The 19,494-nt window shown below is 41.2% G+C and overlaps 1 long non-coding RNA gene across 1 annotated transcript; it reads right to left on the bottom strand.

The window, feature by feature from the left end:
* Positions 1 to 205: 205 nt before the first annotated feature.
* On the bottom strand, positions 206 to 1,224 carry LOC308300499. The gene is made up of 3 exons (XR_013962832.1): positions 1,091 to 1,224; positions 851 to 977; positions 206 to 269 (listed from the first exon to the last, which is right to left on the bottom strand). It is a non-coding gene; the product is annotated as an uncharacterized lncRNA (long non-coding RNA).
* Between the last annotated feature and the right edge of the window lie 18,270 nt (positions 1,225 to 19,494).

Genomic DNA, 19,494 nt, shown 5'->3' with positions numbered 1-19,494 from the left:
CACAAAGCGTAGTATGGGATATAGTTAAGATAGTTAATCTTCTCACTGTAGTGTGAAATGTATATTGAACATGTTCGTCTACCTCCCAAATTTTTACCTGGACTATAATCGTACCATCAAAAATGTAAAATCCATTATACATTTGTACATACCTGGATATAGCTCTTGCACCTCAATGGCCAACACCTAAACTTTTCACATTGGATCTGCCATCTCCATGTCCCCAACCATCTCAACAAGTCCCTGTAGAGCTTGCAGGTGTTCAATGCCTGGAATGAAGAGGAAAAAATATTATGACAATCCCAACATATTCAAAGGTTGAGTACAAATAAGTGTTAAATAGCGCTATATTCTGATAACAGTCATTGCTATGCCATTGCTATGGAATATTTATTTTCTCAGTAGCAGGGATTGTCATGTTCAACGGCAACCTTCTCTCCCCATCTCTCCAGTAAACAGAAAATGTAAAGTTTCAAGTGAGACAAAGAAATGAGCTGACAGAATTGACAACTGCAACACTATGCTTAATTTTTTGTGAATGGTGGGTGACCCAGCCAGGGTAGGGGATATTTATAACAACACACCCGGGGGTCTAGAGTAACTTAAAGAGATATTTCAATTTCAAAATTACTTTTTGTCATTTTAGCATCTAATCAGGCTTTTGGGAACACCCAGGACAGTTTTTGAATTTCTTCATTCAGTATTTAGATTTAGAAGCAGACACATATCAGTCGCTGATTACAGATGAGCATGGTCATCGCATAATTTCAGAAAAGTATAGTTTTAAGGGTGAATATTAGGGACAGTACAGTGAGCCATCTTAAAAACTTTAATTGAACTGTAACCTTACCTAGATAAACTTCAAAAGGTGGTCAATGGCTTGTCGGGCTGAGAGCTTTCCTGGTCTCGTTGCGGCCTTGAGGTGAGGGTGGCATGTGGTGGATAAGGCAAGATGGAGGACATCTCACTGTCCCATCCTGAAAATACAAGGGTGGGGGGAAACAAAGACATTTTTACTAAAATCAGTTTACATTTTGGTTTCAAAACCATCCCCTCTTCCATTAGTATTATTCCTTTAATTCCAGCGTACCATTTTCCAGTTCTTCTGTTGTGGATTCAGCATTATGAAGCAGATCTACATGGTCGCCTGTCTGGGCGAGTCCACAGCTTTGTTCAAGGACTTACTGCATGTAGTGAGTAAGTAGGCCACTTCTGCAGCGATGTCATCACCAAACATCAGACTGAAATCCTGTATCTGCAGACAGGATGGAATACAGACAACATGGCATACATTTTAATGGGTTCACCCTATGACCAGGGATGTGATCTGTTTAAAGTCATTTTTCATTTCTGTTTGACTTTAAGGCAAGACAGTTAAAGAGCGACATACCAGCTGCAATGTCAAGAAATCGTGTAAAGGTGGTGAATATTTCAGAGGACTTCACTGGGTCATGAACCATTGTTTGGCGATGGGTGAAGGTCTGTTTCATCTTCTCCTTGACCATCATCAGTGCGATGCCCTCAAGACACTGGGTTTCTGTCATTAGCTGAAGAAACCCACTCCCATCTACTGGATTGTAATACTGCTCCTAAAAAACAAGAACGTGTTTTATTTTTTCCCCTTAAAAAACTAAACACATGCCCTTGTCTGGAGAATTGCTAAAATCAAGGTCAACAGGTCTGATATCTGTGACGATCAACTTGTTGGGGTTAGGAGAAAGGTATGTACTTGTAGGGGTTAGGAGAAAGGTATGTTGGGACTTGGGACTAGTTCTGACCAATGGGCCATGGCTTGGAGCAGTGGTTCCCAAACTATTAGCTCAAGAGAAATTATGCCCAGGACCCAAGCTAGTGAAAACAGCAGATCTACAAGCTCACAATGCGGTGCGACGCATTGTGAGCTTGTAGATCTGCTGTTTTCACTAGTTTAGGCCATTTTCACTAACTACTTTTTTATACAAATATAAGGGACGTTAAAAAATGTGTCTGCGACCCACATATGGATCCCGACCCACTGCTTGGGAACAAGTGGCCTAGTGGGCACCCACGCGATTTGCTACAATGTGATGTTGGGTTTAGTTTCTCAAAAACGTTAAGACAGTTTTTACCCCTTACCTTACCAGAGGGCCACTTGTCTTTTTACTGGACCCCCTTGCGATGCCCACCACAGTAGCAAAAATGCACTATAGGCCTATGCACATTAAAAAATTATTCAACTTGTGAAATTCTAACTATAATCAAAATCACATAGCTGTCAGTGGCTGAGTGTTTCTTCTCTTCTTTTGTCCCCCTGAGGCTTCGTTTTGAAGTGTTTTCACTCTCCATGCAAGAAACCCACTCCCATCTACTGGATTGTAATACTGCTCCTAAAAAACAAGAACGTGTTTTATTTTTTCTCCTTAAAAAACTAAACACATGCCCTTGTCTGGAGAATTGCTAAAATCAAGGTCAACAGGTCTGACATCTGTGGCGATCAACTTGTTGGGGTCAGCATATAGAAAATGTGTTGAAATTTAGTTGAAATCTCACTCTTGTCTTTTCGAGCAATTCCAGGAGGGGGAGTAAGGAAGTTAGACTTGTATTATGTACTTACATAGCCCAAAGTGCCCTAGGGATCGGCCAGGTATGGAAACAAGGCAGTGATTTGCGTAGTCCTCTTTAACACACCTTGAAGGACTCTTCCTACAGTGTGCACACACACACACACACACACACACACACACACACACACACACACACACACACACACACACACACACACACACACACACATTCAATTAATTAAACCAATTTGATTCCAGAAATTAAATGAAATGACCTGACAAATGATGATGGATCAAGCACATGCCTCCTTTGAGTGTCAGATGTGTGTCATTTTGTCTGGCTGGTGTCAGTGGTGTTAACATCAGCTCCACTATAAGATCTAACATCAAAAGTAAACAACATTAAATACAAACTGGTCAAACATTGGCCAAATTGTCAGCTGATATAAGAAAGAGGCAACCAGTGTGAAAATAGCAGATCTACAAGCTCACTGCAGTCCAAGTGCTTGGTGGGTGGAGGGTCCCCAGTTAAAATGTGAATATTTTGGGAGGTCCCCATGCAGATCAAATGTGATTATTTTGGGGGCTAACAGATTAAAATGTCAAGGTCTCCCCTTAACTCTAACAGTGTACAAATGGAACCAAATTAACCTGTTAGGGGTTGTTTGGTTCCATTTGTACACTCTCTGCTACCATTGAACAACTAGCAAATTGACATTAGCTAGCTAGCTACAAACAACACATGCTGCTAACATGGAACAATTGCTAACTAATGTTAGCTTATAGCCACACATACTACAGTACACAGCAAAGCACCTATGATAACACAAAACAAAAAACTGCCACTTCTATCAAAAGGGCATAGTATAAGCTATTCAACACAGTTGGAACATTCAGTTCCTTTAGGATGTACTGTAATAACTTTAGCATCAGTTAGCATTAGCTTTGTATTTGTCTACTGGTTAGCATGGGCCCTTCAGGAAACACCACAGACAAAAACACCACAGACAACATTCTTAACATACATTATCCAGTGGTATAAGTATTGTTTAAATTTCACCTACCAAAAGGAGATGATGGAGAGGAGAATTTAGTCCATGAGAAAGCCTTCAGCCTGCATTCACACTCACTGGCAGTGGCAGTGAGTCACTGAAAGCAATTCAAACAAACCGGTTCAATCCAGTTTCACTCTGCAGGCACATCAAAGCACTGTGTGATGTCACTGGTCTAACCAAGTTTGGGAACTTAACCCTGTAACTGCTGATGCAACAATGCATTGTTTCTCATGTGATGAACAACACTTATGCAAAGATTATATTAGATAATAAATTGATTGATAATGATAATAACAATAATTATTACAACTATTATAATTATAATACATACTATAAATAATTTTAATAATATAATTAATAGCCTATAATTATATTAATAAATCCGGATGTTATTTTACATAGGAATGTTATATTAGTTTTATATTAAAAAACACACAGCATCAATTATATATTTTTTCAGATAAAATACACTTATTCTGACTTGATTTTTGACATTGAGTCCGATGTAGTTGGTCCCGTCACGTGAAAATGCTGGCTGTCCGTCACGTCACACTTTTCCCCAACTCATATCTCTGCCACCGTTGCCCCATGCCAAACTTTGCACACACAGTCCTTGCCTGGCAAACCACAACCTCCACCCCTCCCAGGACCCCCTGTTCCAGCTGCCAAAAAGTGCAAAAATGACCAAATGTCAAATGACCACCCCAACAGGGCTGCTCAAGGGGAATTCCCGGGGGGCCACCGACTCCGGCTGCTCCAGAACAGATCCAAAAGTGATTGCACCCCCTAGTGGAGCACCCCCTCCACTGCAGTTCACATAAAATGCCGTAACTCGGCCTAGGAGCGACCGGGAGAGCCGGGGCCGGTATCCACGCGTCCGCCTCGGCGGCGCGGAAATAGCCATTCGTAGACCGCCACCTAGTGGTGGACCCCTGCCACTGCAGCACACTAAAAAGGCCATAACTCGGCCCCCCAGCAACCGGGGTGACCTGCATTAAGTAGAAAATAAGTACTATGCATGATAAATTGTGTTATATAAAACTTATATGCACATTATTTTGCAAATAAAAGTGAGATGTAGGCATTATGTATGGCATATATGCAAAAAGTCAGACATATATGAGCTATTTATGAGGCATTATATATGACATATATGCATAAGGTCAGACATATATGAGCTATATATGAGACATTATGTATGACATATATGCAAATATATGACCATGACTATGGCATATATGTTGATATATATAAGCCATATATGACACATATATGTTCCTATATATCCACATATATGAACATATATTACCCTGAATATGGCATATATGCAACATATATGTTTCATATATGTCACATATAATATCATATATGTGCATATATTTCCTTTCCGTGTAGTAAAGTATTTTATGTATTTTGATTGTGAAATAAATGTCAATGTATTTTCACGTGACTCCGCCTATCTTTATGTTGTAGCCCTTTGGTGTGCGAGCAAATTTATATTTTAAGCGTTATTGAAGATCTACAGACCATACTTTAGTGACTAACGGTCCGCTGGCCGGCCCGCCCATTAGCTAATTTTAACGTCGGAGTTTTCTTAATATGAGCACAGTTTTCAGGGCCTGGTTGAAGCTACCTGAGAGAAGAGATGTGTTATTAACTAAAGGTAGAATATCTGAGCGTCAATGTAGGTCCAAATGTTAGGTATGTATTGTACAGTATCTGTCTGTAGGGACTCGAGTACCGGAATAGTTAGGGAATGGGAAGTGTTAACTCAGAGAATCAACATGACCTGATCAATATACCTTTTATCAGTGATATTTCTTTTCTGACAGTTGCTCATCACAAAACAATGGTGTCGTGTATCTACTAGGGATGTTAAAAAGTCGATCGACATGCCGATCAACCTTTTTCACTTTTTTTCCCGCTAAGCAGCAGCTGAGAGGAGAGCACAACGGCGCAATATTTGTTTTTGTAGGCTAATTTCCGATTTAGCCCTAACTATAGGTTAGGCCTAAATGGGTTAAGCAACACAACTTATGCAGCTGCACCCATCAGAACTTGCATCAAAGCCCTTATAATAATTATAATAAATAATTGCTCTTCCTTGCATTAGCATGGAGTCTGTTCTCTAGAGACTAGAAGCGGAGTGACAAAGTCCATGGAATGTAGTTGGAGCACTCAAGGCTGGCACCCGGCTTGCACCAACACGGTTTAAGCCTTAAACTGGTTTAAATCAAGGTTTATCTTTTAATCAGCTTGCACCAAACCTTAAACCTAGTTTTCAATAATCAGGTTTAGTTTTAAACCATCCTTTTAATCTTGGTTTGAATTTTCACGGTAAACCTGGATTACTTTAATCCTGTTGCACCACTACTTTAAACTTTGATTTAAACATCAGTAAGGGATTCATTTTAAACCTGCTGTAGAGGTGGTTTAAATGCAAACATACCATTGACATGAATGGGGGTCCCCCTCCTGTGAGATTGCGGACAGTGTTTCACAGCTGAAAACAAACATCTCATCATATTATTGCCTTCAATACATCCTTGGAGTACTGTACATCGGCTATTTTAAATTAGCGAACATTTAAATATTTACAGGGACATAATACAGACATTTGTCATGGAAGCTTGTGGACTCCCCAAGCAACATGGAGACGTTTTAATTTTCGAAATCGCTTCATAATTGACTCAAATGTGAATGTGATCAAAACTGTGGTGTCTTTTCTTGCTTCCTTCGCGCATCGCTGCGCCGCACCGCACTGTGTAGCGTCCGAGCGTCACCGTCGTATGACAGAGCGTTATATATATATTTTTTTGTTTTGCTTTGTTTTGGCTGCAGGCGCTCTTCTTAACATAGGCCTGCCCACATTCTCCTAGAAGTGAATAAAAGAGTAACTCTAATGATATTAGGCTCAAGAGAATAGCATATTCCAGTTTGTTTACATCGAAATCCAAAATGGAGGACATTTAATACATGAATTAATCACAGTTTATGGTTTTAATCACAGGTTAAGGGTTTAATCACAGATTTGTTAAGCAAAGCTTAAATTTAAGTGGTGCAACAGACCTCGATTTAAAATAAAACCTAGATCAACAAACCCTTGATTAACCCTAAACTAAGATTTATTTAATCCCTCTTGGTGCAAGCCGCCCTATGTGTATCAAATGTGGAGCTTTGGTCTGCCTCGCTCTCCCTCCCCGACCGCGTCCACGGGTGTGTCGCATTAACGACGAGTAGTGTATTTTGTGTTGTGTTTTCAAAATCATCGCACAAAATCACAACAACGACGACGCTGCCATTAACAAGCGAGCTTTCGTTTCAAGCATGCATGCACTGGCAGGAGGTAAACAAAACACATCCAGTCAGCGTGCACACTGCACAGCTATGACGCGTGCATCAGACCAGTCCAGCAGTGTTTCTCAAACAGTAGTCCGCGGACCATGCATGCAAATCTGCGATGCATGCATGCACTACACAGACATGCACTCGTCTCCGACACACACACACCGGTCATCTCACATTTGAAAAACTTTTTGAGTCATGGTGAGCATGAGTCGATTTTTTCATATCCCTAGTATCTACATGTACATATAGCTGAAAAGGAAAAGATAAGGAGCACTGGTAATGTATCAGGCAAACATGCATGCCTTTCTTTTCTACACAATGGGCCACTACTCAAATTCACCAACTTACTTACAAACGTTCTTACGTAGAAATTTCTTCTTAGACCCTCTTAAGAAGATTTTTAAGCAGATTTGGCATGCACCAATGTTTTCTTAGCTGTGATTTGTTCATAGGTCAAGAAAGAATCTATGCACACTGGAGAGCACACTTAGGGTGGCCTTTTAGTTCTTAAAGGGCCTACACCATGCTTTTAAAACTATATTTTTTGTTTAAATATATGCTCAAAATTGAGTCTTAGACAGGTCTTGACCCCCAACAAACACCCTGACCATTCCTTTTAGTTTCTACTAGCTGTGCTAAAATGAGGCTCTCCAGCTGCAATACCAAAACGGCCTCTGTTTGCTCAGGGGGAGGGGTTTTTCCACCCCTCCCCCTCCCCCCTCCGTTCCTCTCCACTCTTCCCCTCCCAACTCCTAGCCTCATTTGAATAGCGCGTCACACTGAACCAAGGAACAACACAGAGGTTTCCACATGAGACCCCCGCCCCCCTCCCTCCCTACTAGCAGCATGGCAGAATATGCTCGTGTTTACGATACAATTTCGGATCAAAGACTACGATCCAGACACGGACGCACCGCAGCCGCATCGGACATTACAGAAAGTTAATCTACATTAGACAATCAACCCCACCCGCATTGTATTTATGTATAATGTAGAAAAATGTATGAAATATAACACCCCATGAACCATAAAACTGTCTCCGCGACTCACAAATGGGTCCCGACCCAGTGTTTGGGAAACAGATGGAAGCATAGTGAAGTCGACGTTGAGAATCGCTGATTGTAGGCTATATATTCTTTTCTTCACTGCATACTACGTATCACTCACGGTAGAACAATGTTTAGGCGATAATGAACCAAGGACATCATGTCATAGCCTAGTTTAGAACAGTGGTTCCCAAACTTTTTGACCGAAAAGACAGATTATACATGGGACCCAAACAGCAGATCTAAAAGATCACAAGGCGAAAAATGTTTAGAAATATATATATTTTTTTTAAACGTAGGAAAAAGAAATCAAAGACCCAAATGTCTCCACGAGCCAGTGTTTGGGAAACTGGTTTAGAAAGACCTGTGTGCGACAGTTAAGTTTTGGCTCGGTGGTGCTAGTTTGTGTGAAAAAAATAAAAGGCACAATAGCTATGCTGGCGTTAGCAGAGACAAGTTTGTTGCAATAGAAGGGATATATATATATGTGATATATATCGTGTAAAGACTAGATGGCCCGGGTGCCCCGCGAATCCTGGTTCTTTTTCCCCTTCTGGAGGACAGCCATGGCCTCCGCGAGCTCCGGGGCGCTTGCCGCCATTAAAAATAGTCTTTTGTTTCCTTGTTAGAAGGGACGAAGCTTGGGTCCTCGCAGTCTATAACGTCACATATATAGTGCAATCCAGGAACGTTAAGACTTCTCCTTGGACATGTTGATAGCAAAAGTGTTGATAGAATAAAAGAAGGAAATGACTCTGTGGTGGAATTCAGATCAATCAATAATCATGAGAAAATGAGGAGACAAGACAATGTATATTAGGTGGTGGTGTGGTCAAGTTTATATATATCATGATATCATGGACAGAAGTACAATTAACACTCTGGGCAGTGGTAAAAGAGTTCTGCCCAGAAGAATGGTCAAACACTAGAGTTATACTGTGGCTTCAAGGCCTCTGGAACAAGCTGTACCATAACAAGATAGGCTTTATCAAAACAATAGTTACTGAGGCCTTCTGAAGACCTCTCGACTCCTGACTATCAAGTATTAGTATCATCATACTGTACAGACCTAGATATTAATATAATCAATGAATACATGATCTACTCTATAACGTCATACATAATCAATCATGATAAACTCTAATCTACTGCAACTCTGTCTACTATACAGGGAGGCAGAGTGAGAGAGAGAGAGCACTGAGTGAGCAGCCCCAGAACAGTATACCCAGGGGGCAAAGGAAGGTGTGCTGCATTTGCCCCGACATACAAAGTTGTCCACCAGAAATATTATCTATGACCCAGTAGGATCACAACCTATATGGACAACCCGGTCAATTTGTACAACAAAGTCCAATATGGCCGCCACAATATGGCTGCCATAATGTAAGGACCCAGAAAATAGGTTTTGCCTCTAACTTCTGAACCAGATGAGCTAGAAACGCAAACTTGGTGTCTATTTCATGGTGTCTGACCATGGGAGACTCAATGGAATAGCTAATTTTATTATTGGGTGTGTCTGGACCTTTATTGTGCATATTTGCAAGATGGTGGACTTCCAAAATAGAGCTTTAACATCATTTCTACCATGATTGTTGACTGCTTTTGCAAATACAAGCAATATGAATCCATTTGCTAAGATTTATGGCACAGAAGGGACTTATACCTGTATTATTCTTGAGTTTGGGATATGTGCAGAGCCTCCGGATACAGGCCGCCAAAACGTTCCCCAATGCGTCCATTTTCCTCCCCAAAATCCCCTACTCCCCCAGTCTCCCTGAGGGAGATAGAGCTCGACTGGACCTGCTTAACAACATAATCGGGGACGGTCCACACATCCCGGCCCTACCGGCCACGAGGTTCGGGACCCGGGGAGACCTAATACATTGGACACAGAACACGGCACTGGCTATCCTCAACATCTGGAGGGCGGCTTTAAACTGCCAGGCAGAGGCGTAATTTGACCAATATCTAGGGTGTTGCAAGGAATGGAGTTTGTCCATGCGTGTGAAAAATGTTGTGTTTTTTATTTCAGTTTCGGGTGTTTATTCCCCACACAACAGTCTAACAAGGAGATGCAGATAGCTGTATACCGGTAGTTATTTGGCATGCAACGAAACACATACAGTTTTTATATAATTTTTTATTATTGGAAACAATACTCCCATAGGCTTAGTTTGACATTTGCCCTTTCATTATTGGTATCACAGTTGCAGCAAGAAATTTGGTACGAGAGATATTTGTTTAAGAAGTGCCAATAAGAATAAACCGCCATTTGATAATCTCTGCTATAATGTTTAAATGGCTACAAAACATTTTGTTTGATGCAGGACAATAATTATTTTAATAAGGGAATATCAGTGAATAGCCTAATAATACTTAAAATTGATATTTTTACATTTTAAACCCTTTTAATTATTATTTTTCAAAATTTTGAAAAAATAAGTTATTTTCTTAACATCATTAATTTTCAAGCCTAATATAAGTAATCTTTGAGTAGCCTACAGTTCGGATATTGCAGGTATGTACAGTAGAGCCCGACCGATATATCGGTCAATTCGATATATCGGTCGTTTTGGAGGTATCGGTATCGGTATCGGTGAATTATTCCACCGATACCGATATATATATATTTTTTTGATATATATATATTTTTTTTTTGACCCCATTAAATCTAGTAAACATGATTTCAATCGCGATTTTGCATGTTCCACCCCCCATACAACCCCATCTTTCATACAGGGCAGCCATCTTTGCTTACATAACATGAAACGTAAAACATAATGGCTATTTTCTCAAGAATGCCTGAACGGATTTCCAATCTGATTTTTTTGTTTGAAAGCTGTGAACAGCCTGCACAAACATGGTGCATGCTCTGTGCATGGGCGTGCATGATCTGTGCACTATAAATTACATGGAAGTCTATGGAGATTTATGGCAGGGAGAACCCAAAGAAGGCATATTTAATTGGCAGTAACTGAGTTAATTGTCTGTAACGTGTCTGCGGATAGAGCATGAAACCCTGAGTTATATAGGCCTATGTGTGGGCAATACCAGAATTATCCAGCAGAGTGCAGTATAATAGTCCAAGATGCAAGCCAACACTACTGGAGCTGCTGCCTCTCGTGTGTCGTTCACTCACCACATGCACTGTCTAACTCTGATTTTTCATGTTGCGGTGGAGGAAGGTGTGTAGGCCTATGTGAAAATCCACAGAGAAATATAGATGTCTGACTATAGACTATAGAACTTGTGTTGTTTAATTGCTTGGCAATGCATTTACGTTTGGATAAAAGACACATATTAATTCATAAACGAGACAAAACACAGCAGAACCCCCAAATTAAAAGAGTATTATTATCCAACAAGCAATAGAAATTGATAACTGCGACCAAACTTAAAGTTTGACATGAAAAGCACAAAAAAAGCAATAATCTGACCATTTATCCGAGGGGCGAGCTGTCAATTAAATGATCTTAAATGAATATTTTTTTTTTTTTACAAAACATCGGTATCGTATCGGTATCGGTGCTCTAGCACTCTCCAACATCGGATATCGGTATCGGTCGGAAAAAATGGTATCGGTCGGGCTCTAATGTACAGATGTATTCATAGCCAGACAACCAGAGAGAGAGACAAGAGAGAGATAGCTGATCACTTAATTCCAATCAATCAACTCAATTGTCGCCACCTGGTCTCTGTGTGAAACCTAGACTCCAGTGAGCAGTTGGTTAATTCTTTAACAAATCATAACTCTTGACAGGAATGGGCTAGAGACTTACTTTTTTCCCCTAAATGCTCAGAAATGCTAGGGTGTTGCCTTGGCAACACCCTGGAGGCCCAAATGACGCCCCTGCTGCCAGGGCCCCTCTCTGCTCCAGGGAAAGGGAGGGGCGAGGTCTTAAACCTTTCGGAGCACTGTGTCCTTTCCCCGGCACAAATTACCCTACTTAGCAAGGGCCTATCATTCATTCCCACCCTGAACACCACCCCTAGGCCAGACCGTGGAGTCATCCTCGAAGAAACCCGGTCCTATCATAGATCCCTTAGGCTGGCGGCTTTCTTCGGGGATGACTCCGCGGACCCCCAGTCCGCGTACACCCCCTATATGGCCAAGTCCACCTGGGAGCCGGAGCCTGAGCAAATCCCTGCACCCATACGGAGACTTATCCGTAAGGACCTCCACTCTATTTGGACCCTCCCACCCCCCACCCCAGCACCACACAACCTTACCCGGGAGGAGGTGGGAGCCCTAAACTCCCTCAAAAGAGACCAACAATTGGTCATTAAGCCAGCGGACAAGGGGTCCGTGGTAGTTATGGACAGGGCGCAATATGTGGCGGAGGGAGAGAGACAACTCAACGACACACGATACTATCAGAAAATCCGCACAATCTATTTCCTCCCCAAAATTCATAAAGATCCCTCTTCCTGGCCAGTCCCCCGTTCCATTCCCGCAGGAAGACCGATAGTGTCTGACTGCGGGAGTGAAACGGATAGAATTTCCGAATACATAGACGGCTTTCTCAACCCCCTATCTACTCTCCACTCCAGCTACCTTAAGGACACATATGACTTCTTGGCCAATGTCCGGGCCCTGTCCCTCGGCCCCACGGACCTCTTGTTCTCTATTGACGTGGCCTCCCTGTACACAAATATTGATTCGACACAAGGATTGGCTGCAGTGCGCAAGGCTTTCAATTCAAACCCCCAACCTGATCGCCATGATAATCTCATTCTGGAACTCCTCAGCATAGCCTTGCGCACCAACGAGTTCACATTCAATGGCCAAACGTATTTGCAAGTGAAGGGGGTCGCCATGGGCAAGAAATTTGCGCCAGCCCTGGCGGACCTTTTCATGGCCGAGTGGGAGGCGGGTGCCCTGGCGGGGTTCCCCTTGAAGCCCCTGGCCTACTTCCGCTATTTGGATGACATATGGGGTATCTGGCCCCACTCCCGGGAGGACTTTGCCCACTTCATTACCCACCTCAACGCCCACTCATTCAACAGAGGCTCACACCTTGACCAACGGGTACAGGAGACCTCACGAGCCCTAGGGGAGCTCCAACAGAACATCCCCTCCACCACCTGGAGAGGGGCTTGCTCTCAAGCGGACCATTCCTTGGAGGACGGACTCAGTCCGGGGGTCATTAGGAGGGTAGAGGCTCTACTGCCCATATTGGGATGCCCGATTGTACCAGAGGACACACAACCCACGACCCAACTCCCCCCTCCCCGGAACTGTCACACCCGCAGAAGGGGTCCTCCAAAAGGCCAGAGAAATCTGCAGAGGCAACATTCTTCCAGAAGGCTACACAGACAAGCTTCTTATCCTTAAGGGGTGTTTCACACCAGTGAACCCCAGTCCCCAAATTCAACAGAGGCTTTAAGACGTTAGCAACTTACCAATAACTCCTCTTGGTGTTCAAGTTGTGATCAGTGGTCTCTTTAAGGATGATGAAAAAAGTAAACTAAAACCAACGTTGGCTTATATTGATTAAAAGTGTCTATTTAGTAGCAGGTGACCTAGCATGTTTCTTGACCAGGTAATTCTTCTTTGATGCTTTAATTGATTAGAGTGATCACTAACCAGCACAGAACAAGTTTGACACTCAGTTCACTGTCCATTTGCAAGCTCAAATGTTAGAAAGGCCACACTGCTCTGACTTAATTGTGTGTATTGCCAGATCACACTGACCTTTATAAATACCAGCTGTACTTGGTCTATGTCATTGCTGACAGTTTTTACTTTTATCCTGACCACCTAAGTTTGTCCTGCTCACTCCTGTGTGTCGATGAGCTCTTCCCTCTATACGTCCTGGATGTATAGAGGGAAATGAGGGCTAAAATATTGATATAGTTATATTTAAAATATAGGCTATATCACCTTTAAGTATCTTGTGGTCAGAAACCATGCAATAGACACCAACTTTGCATTTCTAGCTCATCTGGTTCAGAAGTTAGAGCCAAACCCATTTTCTGGGCGCTTATATTATGGCGGCCATATTGGATTTCATGGAAACTTGCAATACAAAACAAAATCGTATTTATACCATTGATCAACCTGTGAAGTTTCGTGGAAATATCCCTCAGTTTAAAATTTTGCCCTATTCACCCCCCATTAAAACTAATAGGGGCTAATATAGAGCATCGCAGCGGAAGTGGATTCCTGGGGTCACTACGTCATTCCCCATTCATTTTCGCCATAGACTTTTACAAAAATAATTATTACAATTATGTTAAGCCTCGAACCAAGCCATCCAGGATGGAGGTGAATCATGACAATATAACCTTTGATCCTATGTGAAAACATATTTTAATATTACATTATTTGATGTACTACATTTAATAACTACCCTTTGTTTAGCGATTTTCAAAATGTTCTTTTCATAGAAGAAAAGGTTATATGGTCATGATTCACCTCCATCCTGGATGGCTTGGTTCGAGGCTTAACATAATTGTTATAAATATTTTTGTAAAAGTCTATGGCGAAAATGAATGGGGAATGACGTAGTGACCCCAGGAATCAACTTCCGCTGCGATGCTCTATTGAGGCGGCCATATTGGACTTTGTTGTACAAATTGACCGGGTTGTCCATATAGGTTGTGATCCTACTGGGTCATAGATAATATTTCTGGTGGACAACTTTGTATGTCGGGGCAAATGCAGGTTTCCTAAAAAAAGGCTGGTTTGCCCCCTGGGTAGTAAGCCAGCTGCAGATGGAGGTGGAGGCTAAGCAAATTAGAAACAAATGAGGGGCTGGGTACAACAGTAGCTCTGGTTTTTACCCGAAGGGCGGGGGGGGGGGGGGGGGGGGGAACGCGTGTGACGTCACATGCGTCAACTCTCAGAACAGCACTGTTCTGAGAACCCGTGGAAAGCTTTTCAACTCTGCCTTCCCAAAAACAGAGAAAGACACAATGGTCAGAAATAGGACTTTGTGAGGATAGAAGGTGCCAGTGGGACCCCAAAAAAAGGTTTTAAAATAGAAAAAGTGAAAATTCATGGTGTAGGTCCTTTAAGTGTGACAGTTTTTGCAAAAATAATGTATTTTTGAAGTTCTACAGTTAATAATATTAAACTGAATGCCGCGTTGCGATCTTGTAGCTCTGCTATTTTTGAAAAGTCATGAAAATGTGTGCAAATCTTTGAATATGTGTATTTGTAAGAGAACATTTGTAACTCAAATGTTGCTTCTGGGGGGTCCTTGGAACTAAATATTTTGAGATGTAGGCCAGTCAATCTAAAGCCAAAAAAGGCCCAACCCAAAAGAAATTGCAATAGTAATCATTCCATGTTTTTTATGATCCTTTGGGTCGTCCAAATAACATATTAAAAGTTGTGAATTATATATTTAGTGGATAAAGGTAAATTCAGGGGGTTCGCGTTTATACAGGAAAAAAAAAGACCCACCAAAAAATCTGCTTTAAGGGGGCACGGTGGCTCAGTGGTTAGCGCTTCGCCTCACAGCTAGAAGGTCCTGGGTTTGATTCCCGCCGGGGGACGCTGTGGGTGCTGGGGGCGTGTTTCTCCCTCCGCGTCATCAGCGCCCACACCCTAGGTGGGGTCGGCGATAGGGCCTTTCTGTGTGGAGTTTGCATGTTCTCCCCGTGTCTCCTAGGGTTGATACCCTCACAAAAACATGCAGTAATCCTGGTCTCAATAATGCCTCCCCCTGGCCAGCCGGGGCGCTTGATGGAGGGGAAAGGAACTGGTTGGAATAACGTGTTCCTTCCACGCGCTACGTCCATCCCGGGGAAATCCCCCCTGTCAGATGAAAAGAAACAACTTGGACTACTCATGCATTGAAGGAAGCATGAGGTCTCCCCAGGTGCGGCAGAGGGAGAGCAGAGCCCAGGATTACATAGGCAATTGGCACTGGGTGAAAATGGGTTGCAAAATCGTGGGATAAAAATTATAAAAAGCATGTGAGGGGTCTAACTAGGGGTTTTTCATGATTCCGAATCCATTACAAACATTTGTTTTGCACATAAAAACATTCCTTGGGCTAAAAATGGTTGGTTTTAGCCCAAGGAATGTTTTTCATGCTACACAAATGCTTGGAATGGATTCAGAATCATGAAAAACCCCTAGTCAGACCCCTCACATACTACTTAAAGCAGATTTTTTAGGGTCTTTTTTTCCTGTATAATAAGTGAATGGACCCAAATTCGAACCCCCTGAATTTACCTTGATCCACTAAATATATAATTCACAACTTTTAATATGTTAATTTGATGATCCAAAGGATCATAAAAAAACACTGAATGATTGTGGGCTCGCCTATAAGGCGAGCACACTTTAGATATTGTCATTATTGTGGGCTCGCCTATAGGCGAGCACACTTTAGTTATTAAGTGTGCCTGCTATGCAATAGCAGAACACTTATTGTAATCCGCCATACTTAAGTCAGTCAGTCAGTCAGTAAGTAAGTAAGTAATGTTCTTGCAAATTTCTGCTCGTAATAACTGCCGCACGATTTACGCCACCCCCGCAATATACACATCAAAACGTGCGGCTCGGCCGGGAATGGTGTGCTATTACTTTTCTTTCCGATCCGCGTTACCATTGCGACGTAATTCGCAAAAAACGACGCCAAAAAAACCCATTGACTTAGAATGGGGGAAATTTCGGCACGTAATAACTGCCGCACGATTTACGCCACCCCCGCAATATACACATCAAAACGTGCGGCTCGGCCGGGAATGGTGTGCTATTACTTTTCTTTCCGATCCGCGATACGATTGCGATGTAATTCGCAAAAAACGACGCCAAAAAACCCCATTGACTTAGAATGGGGGACTCCGAAAAAAAACGAAACTTTGGCGCCACATAACTCTGCCATACTTTTGCCTAGCAACGTGATTTAAACTTTAAAATGCACACACAACTTTGGTCTTTTTCCGGCCAATAGGGATGAGCTGTAATTGATTAAGCCCCGCCCCCTCTGTAACAGGAAGTGCCTCTATAACTCATGAACCGTTTGTCGTACAGACTCGCGGCTGGTGTCATAATTTTTTTTTTCTCAAATTTTTTTTTTTCTCAAAAATTTTTTTTTCTCAAAAATTTTTTTTTCTCAAAATTTTTTTTTCTCAAAAAATTTTTTTTCTCAAATTTTTTTTTCTCAAAACATTTTTTTTTTCTCAAAAATTTTTTTTCTCAAAATTTTTTTTCTCAAAAATTTTTTTTTCTCAATTTTTTTTTTATCAAAATTTTTTTTTTCTCAAATTTTTTTTTTCTCAATTTTTTTTTCTCAAAAATTTTTTTTTCTCAAAAATTTTTTTTTCTCAATTTTTTTTTCTTCTCAAAAATTTTTTTTCTCAACATTTTTTTTCTCAAACATTTTTTTTTCTCAAAAATTTTTTTTTCTCAAATTTTTTTTTTTCTCAAAAATGTTTTTTTCTCAAAATTTTTTTTTCTCAAAAATTTTTTTTTCTCAAATTTTTTTTTTCTCAAATTTTTTTTTCTCAAATTTTTTTTTTCCTCAAAAAACTTTTTTTTTCTCACAAAACTGTCGTTAAAGTGCGACCCGTGATAACGGCCAAAAATGCGCCAAAACGCCACTAATTAGTCGAAATGGCTGACTTCCTGACAAGATTAAGAGTCCTTAAACTTAATTGGGGCCTATTTCGCCAAACAGGAAGTGCCCCTCACCAAACAGGAAGTGACCCGTTTTCTCGTGAACCGTTTGTCGTACAGACATGTGGGTGGTGTCATATGAAGAACAATAATGTTAACGTTTATGCAAAAAAATGCTAATGTTAATAACGCTAATGCTAACACCAACCGCTACACAAGGTTGCACAGACTTAGCGAGCTGCAGGCACACTTAAAATTTCTTAGAAATTTTCTTTTCTAGTTGTCATTATTTCTATACTATACTATACTATACTATACTAGAGCAAGTTCTCCTTCAAACTTCGGTTTCCTATAACTCCTACATACGTAGTGAGAAAATGAAAATAAAAACATCAATGTGTTCAGTTTACTGTGGCGAAGTGTGCTATTACTTTTTACAGCAATCGGCCAAATGGTGGCGCTGTAGGAAGCCTTCGAAAGTGCGATCTTTGAACAGGTATAGCTCATGCTGTGTTATACATACAGCCATGAGACCTGTATACACTTCTCCTCATGCCGAACAACTTTTACCCTCTAACTTTTGACCTCTGACCTTTAGGTCTCCCACAATTCTGAATAATATGAAAAACAGTAAAAATCTATCTCCTCCTGGGTTTTTTTCGTTACGCGCACGAAACCTTTTTCACATGAACTTTGGACCAATACGGTCAAACTGTCTGGTCGGATTTCTTTTAAAGTGAAATATAAATTTTTAATAATTCAATCAATATTGCGGTTTTATGCAAATTATTCTTCGGCCTCTAAATCATACATGCAAAGTTACACGTTCATGGCATTTGGCAAAGATGTGGAGGGTTAGTCAAAGTATCACTGAAACCAATTTTATTCCAATCGGCCAAAGGGGGGCGCTATACGAAGCGTTTGAAAATTCAAACTTCAAACGGGCATAAGTCATGACTCGTTTCGTTTGAAGACATGCAACTTGTTACACGCGTGCTTTGACTCGAGCGGAAGACATCTGTGTCGTTGTTAAGTAAGCTCCGCCCTTCGATTTTCCGCCATTTTGAGCAGTTTGTAAAACGCGTAAACCCGCTTTTATTCTGGAATTTTTGCTCCACGTGCACAAAACTTTTTTTACGTGAACTTTGGACCGATATCTAAAGATCTGTCGGATCGGATTTCTTTAAAATTGAAACATGCTTTTTTAAATAAATTCAATGAATATTGCAGTTTTATGCAAATTATTCTTCTGCCTCTAAATCATACATGCAAAGTAACATGTTCATGGCATTTGGCAAAGATGTAGAGTGTTAGTCCAAATATCACTAAAACCAATCTTACCCCAATTGGCCAAAGGGGGGCGCTATATCATTTTGAGCAGTTTGTGAAACGCTTAAACCCGTTAGGATTTTTTTTGCAATTTGCATGAAACATTCTACACACAATCTAAGGACCTTTATCTAATATGCCTATGAAGTGCATACACACAAAAAAAATAAAAATAATAATGAATATAGCTGCAAGCAGCAATAAAGTGGCCAAAGCCAAAAACACCTCAAATCATGAACACAGCCTGCAATGTGCGTGAAATCTTGCAAGCACATTCCCAATAGGTCAAGGAACAGATACCACCCTTCTTACATTGGCCTGTTATAGCGCCACCAGCGGGTCAACTTTTCCACAACACATTTTTGGAACAATATGGACCGATCTTTGACGTCGGTAACGTCAAAGAGAGCACTGCCTGCGATCTTGACATTTTGTACTTTTATAGCGATTGTTTTCTGGCTTGAAGCGAGCCCACAATTGTTTCGAAGGAACAATATTTTCTAGTTTATTTATCTATCAGGCAGGCAATCAGTAGACGGGATCTTCGGTTCCTTTCTACTCCTACATACTTAGTGAGAAAATGAAAATAAAAACAT

The sequence above is a fragment of the Nannobrachium achirus genome (genome assembly GCF_963921795.1).
Source record: "Nannobrachium achirus genome assembly, chromosome: 16".
Taxonomy (NCBI): Eukaryota; Metazoa; Chordata; class Actinopteri; order Myctophiformes; family Myctophidae; genus Nannobrachium; species Nannobrachium achirus.
Note: the sequence above shows the minus strand (reverse complement) of the source record. Positions and strands in the feature narration are given on the sequence as shown.